Consider the following 18,019-nt stretch of genomic DNA (forward strand, 5'->3'; position numbering starts at 1 on the left):
AACACATTGACCTGATTTAGTAGTATTATGCAGCGAACACATTGACCTGATTTAGGTGCATTTTGCTTCAAACATATTGAAGTGAATGTTTAATTATGCAGCATTCACATTCAAGTGATTTAGTTGTTTAATGCAAAACAACACATTGTTGTATTATGCAGTGAACACATTGACCTGCTTGTTGCATTATCCAGTGAACACAGTGACCTGATTGTTGTATTATGCAGTGAACATATTGACCTGTTTGTTACAATATGCAGCAAACACATTGACCTGATTGTTGCATTATGCAACAAACACATTGACACGATTAAGTTGTTTACGCAGCAAACAAAATTGTCCTGGTTTAGTTGTATTATGCAGCAAACACATTGATCTGACTTAGTTTTATTGTGCAACGAGCACATTTACCTGGTTTAATTGTTTTATGCAGCAAACACATTGACCAGATTTAGTTTTATTATGCAGCAAAGGCGTTGACCTGAATTTCAAAATCTCAATTTAAATAGGTTTATGTTTACATATTATCTAAAAGGCTATCTGGTTAGCGCAGTGGTGGGTACATGTACTTTTCACTTCTGCAACCGGGGTTCAATCCCCATTCCCAGGGCATGTGAGTTTGGACCCGGACAGGTGGGTTTCCTCTGGGTATTCCGGCTTCCCCCTCCCCGCAGCATAATACCACACCAAAATGGAATAACTGTCAGTAAAACCTAAATACACATGTAGCTGGAAACTGAAGCTTTAATTAAAAATTCGTCTCAACTTGCGTGAGACTAGTGATTAAATAGGAGTGGTGGGACCCACTATGGATCTTCACACAATGCAGACCCTGTTTCGGAAGGACCTCAAAAACTTCGAACATTATCTATGATTATAATCTTTTTTTGGTAACACCCCACATCAATTTACGTAGATCACTTTCTAGTGGTTAAGCAATGAATGATTATCAGCATGCTTCATAGCATGTGAAATCCTGCCAATCCCTCTTAGAGTAATAGTTACGTCTACCTTTAGTCTCGAATAGAATCACGCACATCAGGGTGTTATATTTTACAACGCATGTATCACTGTTATCACATAGGCGTTTTATATTTAAATGAAGCACATGACCACAAACGCCAATAAAACTCATACAAATATTATTTAACACAAATAATGCTACATTTATGAACACAATCAGTCAATATGTTAGGGTCAAATGGTATAACAAGAAGGTATACAAATAAATAAGATAATATTCTGCTACAGAAATCGCTATTATTTCTCCTTAAAAAATAATTACAAAGTATTTTACTGAAGTTCAAAATGTAATTCACACACATGAAAGGGAGAACACACATAAGTTTCCCTCTTACCAGTTTATAATACACACATTATAATAAGTTTAAACATAGTAAGCATACTATTATTATGCACGAGGAATTTGAGTTAAAACCTATGTTTTTTATACCAGGCGATGGGTATACATTTGTATTAAATTTTCTAGTCTGATCGGGATATTTTTTAATCCAACCTCATGGCATATTCACATTATTCAGGGATTGGTTTCAATATTTTACAATTGCCATTAACGGAGGATGTGCCGAGCCGTGTAAGGACACACTCATCAAAGTGCAGAGCTATTTCCAGAGTATATCGAGTAGATAAGAAACGTGTTTGCAAAACTTTCTTCCAGAAGACGTTAGCTTTTGGTGGAAGAATGATAGATACATCACTGAAATCACTATCTTCAGGAACATTTGCTTCCTTTGACAGGCGCGGAAAGCACACTCCCCATAACAAGACCCCAGATACACTCATAGAAGATGTTCGTAATCATATAGAATCATTTCCTACAGTAGAAGGAAGCAAATTACACACGCCAAGACACTAAAGGGCGTTTTCTAGGATCTGAATTAAATATTGGTAAAATGTATTATTATACAAAGAAAAGTGTAAAGAAACGGGCAGGCAATACATTTCAAGTTCAATGTATCGCACAATTTTCTGTGAGGAGTTTAACTATTCATTCCATATAACCAAGAAGGACCAGTGTCAGACATGCGCTGTGTATAGAAATAAGGAGATAGCACCGATTTGAAAATTGCATTTGAAGGCCACATCAAAAGAAAAAACAGAGCTAGAGATGAAAAGAAGTCGGATAAGTCTCGCGCAAAACAAGACAAGTCATACCATGTTGCAACATTTGATCTAGAGGCTGTTTTATCGATTCCATGTTCTTTTGTGAGTAAAGTTTATTATATAAGAAAGCTCAGTTGTTACAATCTTGTCCTTTTATTCTTTACAAAACGCAAGTTCGACATGGTTTTTGTGGAATGAAACTGAAGGAAAACGGGGCTCTTGTGAAGTGGGAACTTGTCTTTTGACTTACATGATATTTCTTCCTATCACAGTAGAGAGTGTCTGTTTTTTTATATTCTGACTGTTGTTGTGGTTGTAACTGTTGCATTGATGCATGCTTTAGAAAATTGTTAAAATATATACAACATTAAACAAAAGTATTTAGAAAGTGGGCATACCCAGATGGTGTGATAGTGTACATGCTTCGATAGAACGAGCAAAGAAACTTACATCGGTGTATGTACCAAGCTAGTGAGAAACAATGGTGAGTGTTGCACGAAAAAGAAATCCATATGTTGTAGTGCCGATGAAATACTATGACTTTTTTATATCAAGTATGTAGCCAAATATGTACTACCGCCAAACGTTGTAAATGTAAGTGGACAAAACGTTTAATGGACACAAATAAAATGGATAAAACAGCAAAAAAGTGATCCGGGCGTGTGTTTTTTAAGTGCAGTTTTGATGACACCAGTTTTCAGTGTGTGAAACTTAAATCCTCAAGGAAATGACCTTCTATAAGATGTGACTTAAAACCCATGTATGATGCCAAACATCCAATTACAGCAGCCAAGACCTGCCATCACTTTGCTCTTATGGAATAATTCCGTCATGACCAGTATTTCAAGGATACTCCATCTGACAAGACAACTAGGGACAGTCTTCCAGAACCAGATACATTTGAAGAAAGTGCAGATTCAAATGTGGAATAGAAAATCTGAATCTTTACTTTTTTTCCATTTTGAAGGTTGGAGATAAACAAGTCCATACTGATTGAAATATATGTATTGTTACATGTGTATGTTCTGCTAAAATCTAGAATGCAAAAGGAAATAATGATGTACTTCTGAAAAAATAATATCTACTACCATGATTATTAATATTTACTTGTGCTAAGTGCACATGTTTCGTTCAGTCTCTCAAAATAGATGCATAGCACAGGGTTGTTTTGCCTTAAGGGCACTTAGACCTGTATGGCATCGGAAAAGCAGGGTACTAGTCTTATGCTAAATAGCACCAAGTGCGCTTAACACAGTGGCACATTGAAAATATATATCTTTTACCTTTATGTCATAATGAAGTATGTGCTATTTTGAATACAAAAGCATTACATAGTGTATGCAATTCTATAATAATTATGTTTATAATGCCATAACAGTACTATTACATATATTGTAACATAATATTATGCTGATATTCGTCTTCATATAAAAGTTGTAGTCCGTCAAACCTTCTTTTGCGTTTTTCTCCACTTTTTGTAAAATGGACTTATTACGTTCTGGCTCTAACCCCTCGATATTACAAAACAATCCGATAAGTTTACACAAAATATACATAATATATTTGAAATTCGAATGAAAAGTTGATGAAAATGAATTATGAACAGCAATCATACCATGTTTTCTTTTATACCAAATGATAAAATATGACATTTCTGCAGTGAAAGAACAGCAGTGAAAATAAACAAATTGTTATTTTCACCGGTGAAAAGATCAGATTTTCGGAACTACTTTTTTATTTTTAGACTTGTATATCAAGACAATGATATTTTTTTATGATCACGAGTGGATTAAAATGGGTATTCCACCGAATCCAACAAATTTAAGTTTTATTTTATGCTTTTTTCAAGGTTTATTTACATTGGAAAAGAGTTTAACTGGAGAATTTCGCTTGAATAATGAGGTCTTTTTGTGTATTGAAATGTATTGAGGCACGCCATGGGAGAAAGGGTAACTTTTCAGCGAAAGGGAAACAGCTGTTAATTATTTTCTTGAAAAATGGGCATAAAAGAAACAGAAAATTTATTCATGTAAGTTTAAGTTCGTTTGTTATTTCACTCGTGATCATAGAACAATAATATTTTCACTCGTAGCTGCGCCACTCGTGAAAATATATTTTCTATGATCACTCGTGAAATAGCAAACGATCTTACACTGACATGAACAAATATGTCATTTAGTGTTGAGTTCAGTTATGTTCATATCAAATTTCAAGATTCTACTCTATGCGCGCATTCTTCAAGCTACACCAATAGCCCGAATTCCGCGGCCAGTGCATCTGATTACAACGTTATGGAATATGTAGCTCGATTGGGCTAGTGCCTTTTTTAAGCAAAATTATAACGACATACAATGTCGCCAATAATTATGACCAATATATAGAGGGCTGTTTTAGCAAGTAGAGTCTAGTATTTGAAAAGTCGTTTCAGTAAATCGAATAAAATTAGATTTTGTACATAAAACATGCAATACATCGACACGAACACATAATTCAGTGAGTTCGAAGAATTTTGTTTTTCAATTTTTCCATTTTTACAAGACATCGGGCTCGTAAAAGAACTAATTTTATTTATTTATAATTGTTTAAAAGGTATTTTATGAAAATGAACATACCATTAAAGTATATCTTACATCTTCAAAACTCATTATTCCTACACTTACAATGTATATTTCCAACGATATGTTAGTCAAACAATCAATTGGGAAATTGTGGACTGGATACGGGGAAAATGTTTGTAGTGCTGCTAACAGGCACACATAAGTCGATTATTTAGGGGAGTAACTGGCCACTGATCATAAACAAAGAGTTTTATATACAGAAATGTTCGTTTGGGTCTGTAGATTATGGTATGAGATTTCATTTGTTCGAAAAGTGCTGGAGGGCTTCAAAATCCAAGATTGCGTCCAAGATGGCCGCCAAAAGTGTCCTACTCACTGTATACATTACAACTTTTATTTTATGTGGGGAAAATTGCTATCCTCCTTCTAAATCAACATTAAATGAAAGGGGTGTGTATCTTAAATGCTTTATTTACCTTTTACTATGTAATGGAATGCATTTGTGTGCATATTTTACTGAAAATCAGCAAAAAATGCTCCAATTTTGGGGGCAAAGTCTAATATCTTTATGTATAACTATCAAGTATTTGATTAAAATGTACTTAAAATCAGGTAAAATTAATAAGTGTATTAATATCCTTTAAAGCAAACGAAAAAGAAAACTTTATGGTCAAGAATACGATCCAGATATCATTAAATAATATTTTAATTGATGAAGTGATTTGTAACTGTACTTTCATTTGATACATTGTGTTAATTTATAGCTTAAAACGTAAATTATGATTTTATACCAGTAATATGTTATCCATTTAAATGGAATTATATACCATACCATTTTTATGAACTGAGTCAACTTAAAACTCTGAAAGCTATGACAACTATAATAATATAAAGAATTATTTGATTTTAGATACTAAACATTTGTTGAGTTACTCCCCTTTGATATAAATTTACCATACACATACAAGTTAGCAGACACCAATGTGAAACTTGTTTTGTCATTTTCACAGTTTTCATTTCCATGTACATCTAATATGGTAAATAGTTAACATGTTTATTCATTGTTCGTTTGATAACTACATGCTATGTTTATAGATTTTAATTGATAAAACATTTTCTCAAACATCATCACAAGGAAATTTGTCATTGATGTTATTCATCACATATATTTACTAAAATCCGTTTGAATACATGCAAAAGTAGTGTGCGTGAAAATTTGAAAACCTACACTGTCCTTTGTATTTAATAAGAGGTGCTAATATTTGTTTTTCCAAAACTTGAGTAGGACTCGGATAGGTACTAGTAAGCGGACATTGTTTTAACTCATTTTATTATCTTGTAAATTAACTTATTTGAATTTTTTATATTTTTTTTCTGTTGATGAATTATTGTGTATGCCTAATATATGTTGATTTCTGCCTATTCTAAACTATTGTTTGGAATATATTAATAGGTTTGACAAATGAACTTCATCAGCCAAGGGAATGCCACAGTCTTCGGGGAAGAAAACATGGCTACATCTGGAGAGAGCTTAAAGATCTACTATGACTGCAAGGTAAGAAAGTATGTATTGTTAATTGTAATTCTGTTGATCCATTATTGCAGTCATTTATTAAAGAGGTTTGTGTATACTAAATAGTTAGATATAAATGTACTTACAATGAGAACACAGGCAAGTTATAATTATTATTAAATCAAAGATGATTTTTGTTTGCTTCAAAAAAATGGAGCAGAGGAGTGTACTGAAGACATATATGACAACCATGTGGTGATCCTGGTCTGGTATGACAATGATAATGATATTCATAAATATCATAGATTGATTTCTCTCAAACATGATCATTGAGAGTAGAACATTAATGTCATTTCAAATTCTCCATTTTTCTGCAAAGGATTTTATATGTATTTCTGTTTTTCAGGCCCAGATGGTCCTATGATGACTCAACAATGGATGACAAGGAAAACACAAGAACACCTTTTAAAGACGAGGTCCACATTTGAGAACTTTGACTCGAAATCATAGTGCTTCATTTGTGGCGAAAATTGCAGCCGTCATAGAGACAATACATCAATAGGTTTTAGCAGAACTTGGTCCCTAGGGCCAAACAAAAAAAATTATGTGTTTCGGGAAACGACTGTCTTTGCGATGGCTCACATGCTTTTGCGATGGGAATATCCGGGACAAAAACCATCCTACTGAAGTATGCGCGTCCTAGAAATTGGACCATATTCCGTTTCTTGTTGAATTCTCAAATGCGCATAATTAAATTTGTAATCCGAAACACTCTTCTCTATTTAATTTTTACTCGACGTTATCACATTCTTCAAACAAATTGTAAATGTACAGTGTGTTTAATCTTTTCTCTCGAAAAAAGCGCGCGCAAATTATTCCCTACATGAACAACGTCACGTCAAACGCATGGAAAGCGTGCGTGCATTTAATTTCCGTTTAATGTTCCGTGGTAAATTTTAACAGAATAATATAGCGAATGATTTCGAATTTGACATTTCCTCAAAATTAATTGCAAATCAAACACAGTTTATTTATCGTTACGGACGTTTACATAAGTCACTATTGAAACAGTTATTGTACTGTATACTGGTGCAACAGAAAATCCAGACGAAACTGGATTAAGTGTTGGGCGTTGTCAAAACAAATCCCGGAATAAACCCCCTTCGGAAGAAACACCCTTCCCTAAAAACAGAATAGCGGAAGAAACCCCCTTTCACATTTTGCATAAACGGAGGAAACACCCTTCCATAGCGGAACAAACCCCCTTCCAGTTTTCAGACAGGCGGAATAAACCCCCTTCATAACTGTTATTCAAACTGTTCGAAAAACATTGACACGTAATTCGATTCACAATTTTCCTGTTTGAAGCAATAATAAACAGTTTGTATATTACATGCTCACATTAGTATCACTACATTATATATATATATTAGAGACAAAATATAAACTGTGCAGTGACAATCTTGTGTCAAGCTCGTATGTACCAATAGGGGTCGTCGTCAACCGGGTTTCATGTTTTAGTTGTATACGAATACCAGGCAAGTTTTATGTACTGAAAAGCATTTAGAAAAACAAAATTATAAAAAAAATAGTGGTTGATGTATAACAACAAATACACAAAAAACACTATTAAAAAGTCTTATAAGCGGTACGTTTACCATATCTTGTGTCAACTTCATAGATCTATATGTGGGCGTTTACTTGCTAATTATATTTTAAAAAACAACAACAACAGATTGACATAATTATACACCGAAGTTTGACAGGGAGTTATGTAGGAGTCACGCTGTTGGGCGGTCGGTCGATTGGTTGGTCGGTTGATCGGTTTGTTTGTTTGTCCGAATCAAATATTTAAAGTTTGTTGAGCGACTTCATTTGTCAAGCTATTGAATCGAAACTTGGAATATGTAATCCCCTTTAAAGTGAAGATGTGCAAGACACTTGTTCATGAGCAGTGATCCACACGTTCTTGAGTTATTTAGCCTTGATAGTAAACCTATTATGGCAAACGTATACAATTTTCTCTGTTTGTGAAGTGATCTTTTTCCATATTTCTCAAGCGATAGAATTGAAACTTGAAATATGGCAATAACACATGAAGTGTATAATGTTCAAGACACAATTTTTTTTGCTGTTTCAAAGTGGTGAGAGGGTATGTTAAGTCATGTTTGTGACAAAGCTGTAGTTTATGTACGTAAAATGCATCACGTATAACGATCATGAAGTTTAAACTTAATTAGTTTTAACCCAATTCCAAATCATGGAACAATTGTTAAGAGTTTAATGGGCAGATATAATGACTTTAATTTAACATAAATGAAATAATGCATATTGCCACTTTTAACCTGAACGTGTTTTTAAATAAACCTTGTAAAATTCTACTTGCAAATTATCTGATAACCTGTGTACTTATTATATTATGCTTGCAAAAACTGTGCATATTTGTTTAAAATGAGACACTCCATACATATATATCAGCACATGTAATTTAATCATGAATAAGGCACAATTCTAATATTGGGAGATTAATCTCCAAGTATAAACATGCTTGACATTTATGTCAATAGATGCTACAGAGTGGTTCATTTCTGCAAGATTCTACACATCCATGTTCTCAACAAGATATTGTTCCCAAACAGTCGATACTTACAGATAATTCTTACTCACTTTAGGATAAAAACCGTCGGTGGATACCGTAATCCTGACAAGTAAACAAAGATGAGAAGCTATTTATCATACGTGATATGGAGAGTCCTCAGTTAATCTGCATTAATCGGAGCAAATTATCAGCTACATTTGTTTGAGTGGACAGAAACCAACGCGTTTATCTTGTAATCTAAAAGTGCTCAGTTTAAAAATTATTATAGGGCGGTAAACTACTTTTTTTCAGTAACGTGTTCATCTAAATCATTTTTTTTCCAAGTGTGTTTGGAATTGGATTAAAGGTAGATCCAAAAGTGTGCTACTGCTCGTTGGCGCTGTTCGGCAAATGTTGCTGTAATTTCACCCGACTTATATTTTAAGTTGTGTCCAAATACATCCTTGCTTGAAATTAATTCCTAAGTCAGCCAAAAAAAAAGATAAAAGTGATTTTATCCTTGTTGTTAAACATACACCAGATCCAAATATTTAATCTTTTGACCGTCATGCATACTCGCCACTGATATACTTGTCAATATTTCGTACGTAAAGAAAACCCAAATATTTCACCCAATTTCCCATCATTATTTGATAGCCTGTGAGAAGTTTGTTTGACAAGCTCTCCAAAAACAAGGATATTATCATTAAGTGTGGGAAATCTTAACTCTGCACAAATGTAAAGACAAATATCCCCATCAAGTGATTTCTACTGATAGCATGTTCTGATTTCTTCGCCAAGCTGTTTGTTTTCACTGCTGATGTGTGCACAATGATTTTTTTCTTATCTGAGTACACATTGCTCACGAAAACCTTTTGTGACAATATTGTGTGCGTCGTCTGTTCGTTATCATGTACCATATTAACACTTCATAGCACACATGGATTGCTCAATATTCACGAAACTTTTTCAGCACATTTGTCGCAATGATATTTTGGACAACGTCACTAGGTCAGATTAAAAAAAAGGGCATGTGAAAACTCTAGAAGAAACATGTGTTACACAATCTTCATGAAGCGTACCCAGAACATGTGTTTTTATGATATATCAGCAGAGGGTTTGGAAACGATTTTTGTTTGTTAAAAACATGGCTGTCTGCGGGAGGGGGGTAGCAGCTGTTATAACATGGGTATAGTCAAACATTGTGACACTCTAGAAGTCTGATGTTTTGCACAATCATTATGAGACTTGCATAGAACCTTTTTTTCAAATGATATATCAGCATAGTTAACAAATGGCCCGTGTCCTTTTAAAAACATGGCCGCCGTTGGGTAGGTAAGTTTTCTTATGTGGCTATAGTTAAACAAGGAGGTGAGGCAGTTGTTCGAGGCTATAGTGATATATTGTGGACGCGCTAGAAGACAATCATCATTTTTAATGATATCTCGGCTGAGTTTGTAAATGATTCTTTTTGCGTTTGGGAAACCATGTAAACAATTAAAAACACATTTTGTCCAATGGTCATTAAACTTGCTCAGAACATTAGTTCTTATGATTTCGAGGTCGAGTATGAAATAAGTTCCGGTCCATTAAAAAACACGCTTAGCGGTTCTACTGACCTATTGTGTAGACAGCGATGTTTCAACAAAAGGGATTAAAATGTGCGAAAGCGACTCTTTGCGGATAATGGAGCGTGTCTGTCAAAATCGTCAATACTATGCGTATCCTTGGAAATTTATGAAATTCTACGCTGGATTATAGTGTGCAATCGATTATTGTCGGGCGTAAAATCGGATGATTGATAACGATAGCGGCAGTGGCAAATGCGCGGTTATTTTTGGGCACTATTTTTTTCAGAGATCTTTTTTTTACAAGACGAAAAAAGTAGGGTCGGGACCAAAATCGTAGGTAGGGTCGGGTTACCCGAAACACACCTTTTTTTGTTTGGCCTTGTTGAAACTTCTATATCTTCAGACTCTAACTCTATATATCGCAAAGTGTAATATATTGCAACTGCAATAAATGATGTAGCCATTATTGACAGATTGGCAAGTGTTCCAAATGGTGATCTTGTAGCCATTGAGGCTCGATATCATAGAAAAAAGGTTGTTTGACTAAATACTACCAGTGTAAAACTTTTTCGGGCTGACACCTAATAAGGCCACTTCTGAAAACCAAACAATTTCATACACAATAATTGATGAGATAATTAAAAATGAATTTGAGCATTCTAGTGTTGTTGATAAAAAGGTGTTCTTCTTTCCTACATTAAAAAAACGTTTTGTTGAAATTGCTGAATCAGAAGGATTTTCAAATGATGCAAACTATTATAAAAGTTCCAATTTGAAAAGGTTGTTTGAAAAATTATGGCCAGAGGTATCCTTTATTCATCAGCATGAAAAGCCTGACCTAGTTTGTTCGTCTAGTTTGACTATTAATGATGCTGTAAGAAAGTCAAAGGAGATGGAACAGGTCATTCAAGATGACAATGAGTGTTTATACGATGAACTACCAGAGTCAGAGTACGACACAGATGAAGCTGTATTTCATAAGGCGATGGGTATTTTGAGAAGACGAATTATAGAGAATAATCCTAAATTTGATGACTTCTTTTACGCTCCAGAAGAAATCAAATTGTCAGATCAGAAGCAGTTTGTGGAGCCTCTTCTTTACAAGGCAGTGTGTTGGTTACATGACAAAAATGCTACAAGGAAGCTTCTGAGAGGACCATTACAAGATGTCTAGCTGTTGCTTGTGACCTAACTACACTTGTCACGTAAAACCCATCCCCTAAACACCTGAGCCTAGGGATACACCTCATCAACGAGTTTGGCAGCCGCCATCTGATTGAAGATATGTACTCTCTTGTTTATTCCATCTCATATCCAGATCTTCGGTTATTCTTGACATCAGCAGCCCAACAGAACATTGCATCACACGAAATAACAGACTCTGGTGGTATTGTACCAGACAATATACTACCTAGAGACCAAAGGGGGAAGCTTGTAGTGGCAGCTGCTGATAACTGGAATCTGAATGAGCGAACAGTTGATGGTAAAAGGACGACTCATGCGATGACAAGCATGTTGGTCAGCAGTGCGCCAGCCGAGTCAACGAGGATTCCACGACTTCCGAAAGCAACAAGTAGGACGTTTGACGGTCAGTCACTTCCTGGTTTACAGGAGTTATTTTTCAGTGTTTGTAACTTGAAAAACATAATTTGTTATTTGCATCATTTGTATTAGTAAACACAATGTAAAACCTCATAATTTACAACATTTGTAAATAACGTTTATGAGTCTGTCAAGCACTTATACCTGGTTAGATTTGATTGTTGAATAAATATGATACATGGAACACTGCATAGCTGTTCTTTACATTTGCCTTAATAAGTCTTAAAGTATTTATTAAAGATTAAAAGCAAACTTATTAAACTTGAACTATAATGCCAAATGACTTTCACGAACCAGGAAAATGGCCACATAGCGTATGTAGTCTTGGTTACCATGGTTACCAACACAACTTTAGGCATTTACTTTTGTTTAAAATGAAGCTTGTAAATGTGGCTTTATAATAAAGAGGTTAGTTATCACAGCAAATGTAAAGCATTTGCATTAAAAAAGAAAATGATATGTCAATACTCAAATTTTCGTTTATTTTTCCATTTTGACCATGAAATGACCTTGACCTTGACCTTTGGTGACATTGGTGATCTGTTTGGTAGAAGCCCTATATCAATGGATTACTTCTATCAGATATTAAAGTCAGTACATATAGGTGTTCAATAGACGTATTCAATTCATCTTTATTAGTAATTGAATCATAAAACGGCGGCCATCTTGGACGCCATCTTGGATTTCTAAGCCCTCCAGCACTTTCCAGAAAAACGACATCTTGTTCTGAAATCTACAGACCCTAACGAACATTTTTGTATATTAAACCCTCTGTTTATGAGTTGTGGCCAGTTAAAAGCTTAACAAATTTGCAGCAATATTGCTGCCATCGGAATAATATCACCGCCTAACGGCTATAAAAAAGTCAAAGAAAAAGCCTAGAATATCGTTATACAGCTACTCGTCGGTTTAATATAGAGGCTGCTTTACCAAAATGCATTGAATGTTCAAACAGCTGATATGATTTGATCATGTAGACTGCATCTACTTATGTTAACTTAAGAATTTTCTTAATTACATGTTATGTTTACAATTGTTGCGTCAATCAATACATTTTATACTAAGTTTACTTACTCTTAACACTCATCATAGTTTGTTTTTTTTTAAACGCGATTACATATAAATAATATGAACGCCTGGTCGAAAATATGGTCGGTTACAAAAACATATATAACAATTAATCGTCTTTGAGGTATTTCTACAGAAGAGTCGTGTTAATAATAAATGATTGCCATCAACAATGCACAATGATCTGATAACCACTGGTATTATTATTTTTAGCTGGCCTATACCTCGGCCTATGTGTCTTCTATCTTTGTGCGTCAGAACATATACTATATCAGTAATTCGATATAAAACATTATGACAAATTAACTATAATTAATAATGCCATTCAGATAGTCCTAACATTTACACTATTATTAACAAACGTTTTATTATATAAAACCAGCAGTCAAGTGTTGAATAAATAATTGTTTTTTAAATACTACAACTACAGCGATGTTTTGCAAGCATATCCATTTAACTAAATTCCATACCTTCGTTCGTAAAAACAAAAATTCTTAAATAAAATAATTGGGTTAAATCATAACTACTAATATAAATACGTGTTTGTTAATCGTAGTTTATCGGCATATAAAAACAATCAGAACATTTAAAGAAGAATTATATTTTGAGTACGAAGTCTAATCTTAAAACAAACATAAAATGTGTACTTCTCTGAAAGGTCTACGCCTATGATCACACAATAAACGACACAGTAGTTGAATGTACTTTATTCCTAAAATAGATTAAACAAAGAAGATTGCTATGCAGTAGCTTAAAGGTCCACTATACACGTTCGTTAATAAAGTTGTGCGCTGCCAATTAATTGCATGATAAGTAATACCATGGTTAACGTGGTGTATGGTAGAAGAAAGTGTTTACATGTAGTAAATAAGCTGAAGTACCGGTAGAACTTATGCTTCTACTACTTGTACTACTACTGCTTCCTCCTTAGTGTTATTTCACTCACGACACGCAGTTGAGATTATGTGTCTCTTTAATAACGAGCTATGCCAGATTGGTAATTTTTACAAGAATCACATTAAGACATTGCCATGGTGTATTTGTAAGATCCAACAAGCACAAAAATCACAACCAACGAGAATGTCTGTGTAGAAACACGAATGGACTGAGAACAAATTACAACTATCGCGGAATGTTACTTTGAGTATTAAATTATCGGTACAAGTTATAACAAATTTGTGGTAAACAGGCACATGAGCGAAAATACACAAATACAATTCATGTTGCCGTTTGAGTTTAAGTTCATGAACGTATCGCTAAATTAAGTTGATCATAGTGTGCACTATATTTACACCTTTGTTGAATGTGTGAATGAGGTGGATTTAAATGTACTCTGTTAACAGATGTAAATAAAATTTTGAATGGATAACTGCATTTATATACAACCCAACTTAACGCAATTTACGCAATTCTTTACGCAATAAAACGTACAGGTTAAACATGGCACTAAACCTTTTGGTTTCAAAAAATTTATAAAAACGCTACAATTTAAACATGGAATAACATTATGCGTGTTTAAATGGTAAATACAACGAAAACAGGTATTCAAATAATCTCATATTAATAGCAATATGCGACGACATAATAAAGCGTTTAAAACTTCTTTATATATGCTTGAAAGCGTGCGTGTAAGTTTTCCTTAAATTAATTATCCCTTTAAGTCAATGAGTAGTCTCACTTGAACTGATTGTAATGTCGACCTAGTTCGCTTTAATATTGTGAGTAGTCAATATACCGCCTAGATGATAAGTTGTGTCGCTAATAAAACCTTGAGTTGAAAAGAACACTGCCAAGCTTTAAACAAAAAACACAGTACTGCTCATGGCAATAATCCTAAAAATGAGATATAAACAAGACTATTGTCAAGCAATATGGTCCCAATCCGGTGAAACTCCACCATTTTCAGCAATATTTCTAGTCTATTTGTTGCCATAGCAACCAGAATTATTGACGTAGGAACACAATGAAATGACGTGCATAATTTCCATATTGCCATCTATCCATGTTTCAAGTTTCATGAAAAAATATGAAGAACTTTAAAAGTAATCGCAGGATCCACCATTTTCAGCAATTTTTATTGTCAATGTGTTGCCCTAGCAACCAGAATTCTTGACGTAGGAACAAAATGAAATAACGTGCATAATCTCCATATTGCTATCGGTAGGGGACAATAAGAACATTTATTTCAACTAAGCGCTACATATTTACGAACAGGAAGGATAGATCGATATGTTAACACAAGAATACGAAACCGCGTGGTTCTTCTTATATCTTAGGGAAAATCTCAAATTACACCATCCGAATAAAACCAGACGTAAAGGGTACCCTAAATGTTCCTTATTTCTTGTTTTTACCTACAAAGCACCGATTGCAGGTTTGCTTGTTAGATCATAATTAAGCGATTAAGTTGTGGCTCAAGATTGATTATGAAAAACAATTTACCAGTAATAGCACGTTACTTTCGCTGCATCATGTCATGTAAATTACTGATTTTGTGCATGTACAGTAAATCAATAACTACATAATCACATCCAGTTAAAAGCCAATACACCCTCAAAATCAACGAAAATTAAGTACAACATTTTAAAATATAAAGTTAACACATAAAAAAGCAATGTACCTAATAGCAATAGTCAACATTTCAACGCTAGATGTGGTCTGGTAACATAGATTTAACAAGATAAAAAATGCATTTACTTTTTAATTTTGGGGGGCAACAATATATTCAACACATGGTTATGTACCAAGTTAGTGTACGTGTATGAATAAATATCGTTGTGGGAAATTAAAATGGAATATATTATGCCACAAAAAACGAGCATTTTGTATCTCTTTAAATCTAAATTACCATACCACATCAAGCGTTGAAATTTTGCCTATTGCTGTAAGGAACACTTATATTTTAATAGTTTATCTTAATTGTACGAAACCTTTTGCGAAATAGTCGTTTATTTTAATTTTTTATGTTACTTTAAACAAACAACACAAAGAACAACACAACAAGGTATAATGATACATTCCCAAAAGTATTTAAAGTCCACAGGACATTCTGTAATGTGGACTTTAAAACGTGCAGGAACGGACTGAGATTTATAGGACCGAAACCTCATTTACTCAAATGTATTGACATGAAAAATGGAAAAATGAAATGGAAAACACAACACTGAACAATGAACAAAGTCATATCACAACACACAACACACTCACAGTATTCTTACAGTAAAATATTTAAACCGAAATGTTAAAAACAATGCACTTTCTCAATTGAAAATTCAAGAATTGTATACTGGTATGCAAATTGCTATTATTTAACTGTGACATGACTGAAGAACTAAATGCATAAACACATTCCAGTTGATCGAAAATAAATTCTTCAAATGTGGGGTCCGACTGGAGACAAGAGAGTTGAATTAGCGTTTGTTTAATAAGATTGATATTTAAAAGTTGAAGAATAATAAAACATGTTGAGACAGTGAAAAAGTATTATATGAAACATTATTCGCTAAAATATTTGATAGATCTGTTTTCTTTATAGTATTAGGTAGATCTATTTTATTTAAGTATTTCAATTATAAATTTATAAAGCACATTATATTATCCATATACATATAGTGGCTTGTATAAGAGAGCTTCGTCTTTTTTTTTTCTTTTTCTATCTTACTTCAAATGAATTATATGACTTTTTTCTGTAGTAAAGATTCGTACATCATTGTCACTTCAAACACCGTTTATGGTAACATAATTTAAAATTGACAATGCACTTGTAGCAGATTTGTTTGTTAACTTTATTGATACTAAACGGTTATATGTAGCGTCCACGTTTCCGATCATTTAGGTATAAAATGTGGTTTCAGGATTCATACAGTAATTTCGAAACAAATTCAAGCACTTTTGAAGGATTTTTCAAGGTCAAACAGATATGATAAATTCAAGCACTTTCTTGCTTAACATATCATTATGTTAAGCTTACATAATACATTATATCAACAATTGTTATATATCATCCTTTGTTCATAAGGTATATATTTTTGATTCGACAAATGCTTAACTAAAATCAATTAACAATATTCATAGAAATGTTAAAGTTTCAATTTATATCATTGGAGTTACAATTTGATTGATACAGACTTCAAAATAATCGTTTAGGTAATTGTAGGCCCAATAATGACATAAAAACTTCAACATGACTACTTATTTTATAGAACATAGGTATCTCCTTAAGTCAGGGGATCGATTTACGAACTTATATGATGGAGTAAGCTGGAAGCCCGGACAAAAAATGTTAAACATTTTAAATTTTGAGCAATTAATTTACAGGGTTTGTACAGAGCAAACATTAGCAATCCTGAGAAAAGGACTAAAAGCCCTGCGACCCAAAGAAAAGTTATTGATCTGATCTTTGTTTGTGATAATTTTTAAAAAAATTGACTTCTGACTGAGCCTTTCTACCCCTTATGATAAAGTTATAATGTGGGAAACGACATAATAAGTCAGATTTTCTTCCAAATATTGATAATTAAGCACAGAAGAAGGCTTCTGATTGGTCAGCCGTTTTGAAATGATGAAATACAATTATAGTACACATACTAATCATGTTATACAAGGAAAACTGCACCACCTCATTGCAGCCAGGTATTTTATCGAAAAATGTCTAAACTCTTCTAAGCAATTCGTGATAATATAAAAACAAAATGGTTGTGAAATGGTTGCATGATGATTGGGTAAAAAATGTGCTTTCTTGCTTGTCCACAACGTTTCAATAAAGTCAAACACAAAAAACTGCCCCACCCTCTGGCAATACAGTTTTTTTTACGGACTGGAACCATTTTCAAACTCGAAATGAATATTAATCGACCAAGATAATCTATTTTGCAAGTTTAATGATGACTGGTCTATTTATTCTGAATTTTCAAAATGGTATAAGGTATTTCAAATTGACAAACTGACCTAGTTAATGACCCCACATGACAGAGTATAGAACTCAGCCAAAATATCATATAGACAA

General features: G+C 33.6%; 1 protein-coding gene across 4 annotated transcripts in view; it reads right to left on the bottom strand.

Annotated features, from left to right (window-relative positions):
* The window catches only part of LOC127858871 (uncharacterized), a 40,405-nt gene that overhangs the window by 14,072 nt on the left and 8,314 nt on the right, over positions 1–18,019 (bottom strand). The window contains exon 1 of one of the 4 annotated variants that reach the window (XR_008039144.1): positions 13,896–14,256. The exons of 1 other annotated variant lie outside the window; for it this stretch is intronic. The gene's annotated coding sequence lies outside the window, so the exon portion shown is untranslated. Of the gene's footprint in view, positions 1–13,484; positions 13,581–13,661; positions 13,833–13,895; positions 14,257–18,019 lie in introns of those variants that run through there. 2 more of the 4 variants (XR_008039142.1, XR_008039143.1) reach the window with 2 other exon arrangements.

The sequence above is a fragment of the Dreissena polymorpha genome, chromosome 14 (assembly GCF_020536995.1).
Source record: "Dreissena polymorpha isolate Duluth1 chromosome 14, UMN_Dpol_1.0, whole genome shotgun sequence".
NCBI classification, from domain to species: domain Eukaryota; kingdom Metazoa; phylum Mollusca; class Bivalvia; order Myida; family Dreissenidae; genus Dreissena; species Dreissena polymorpha.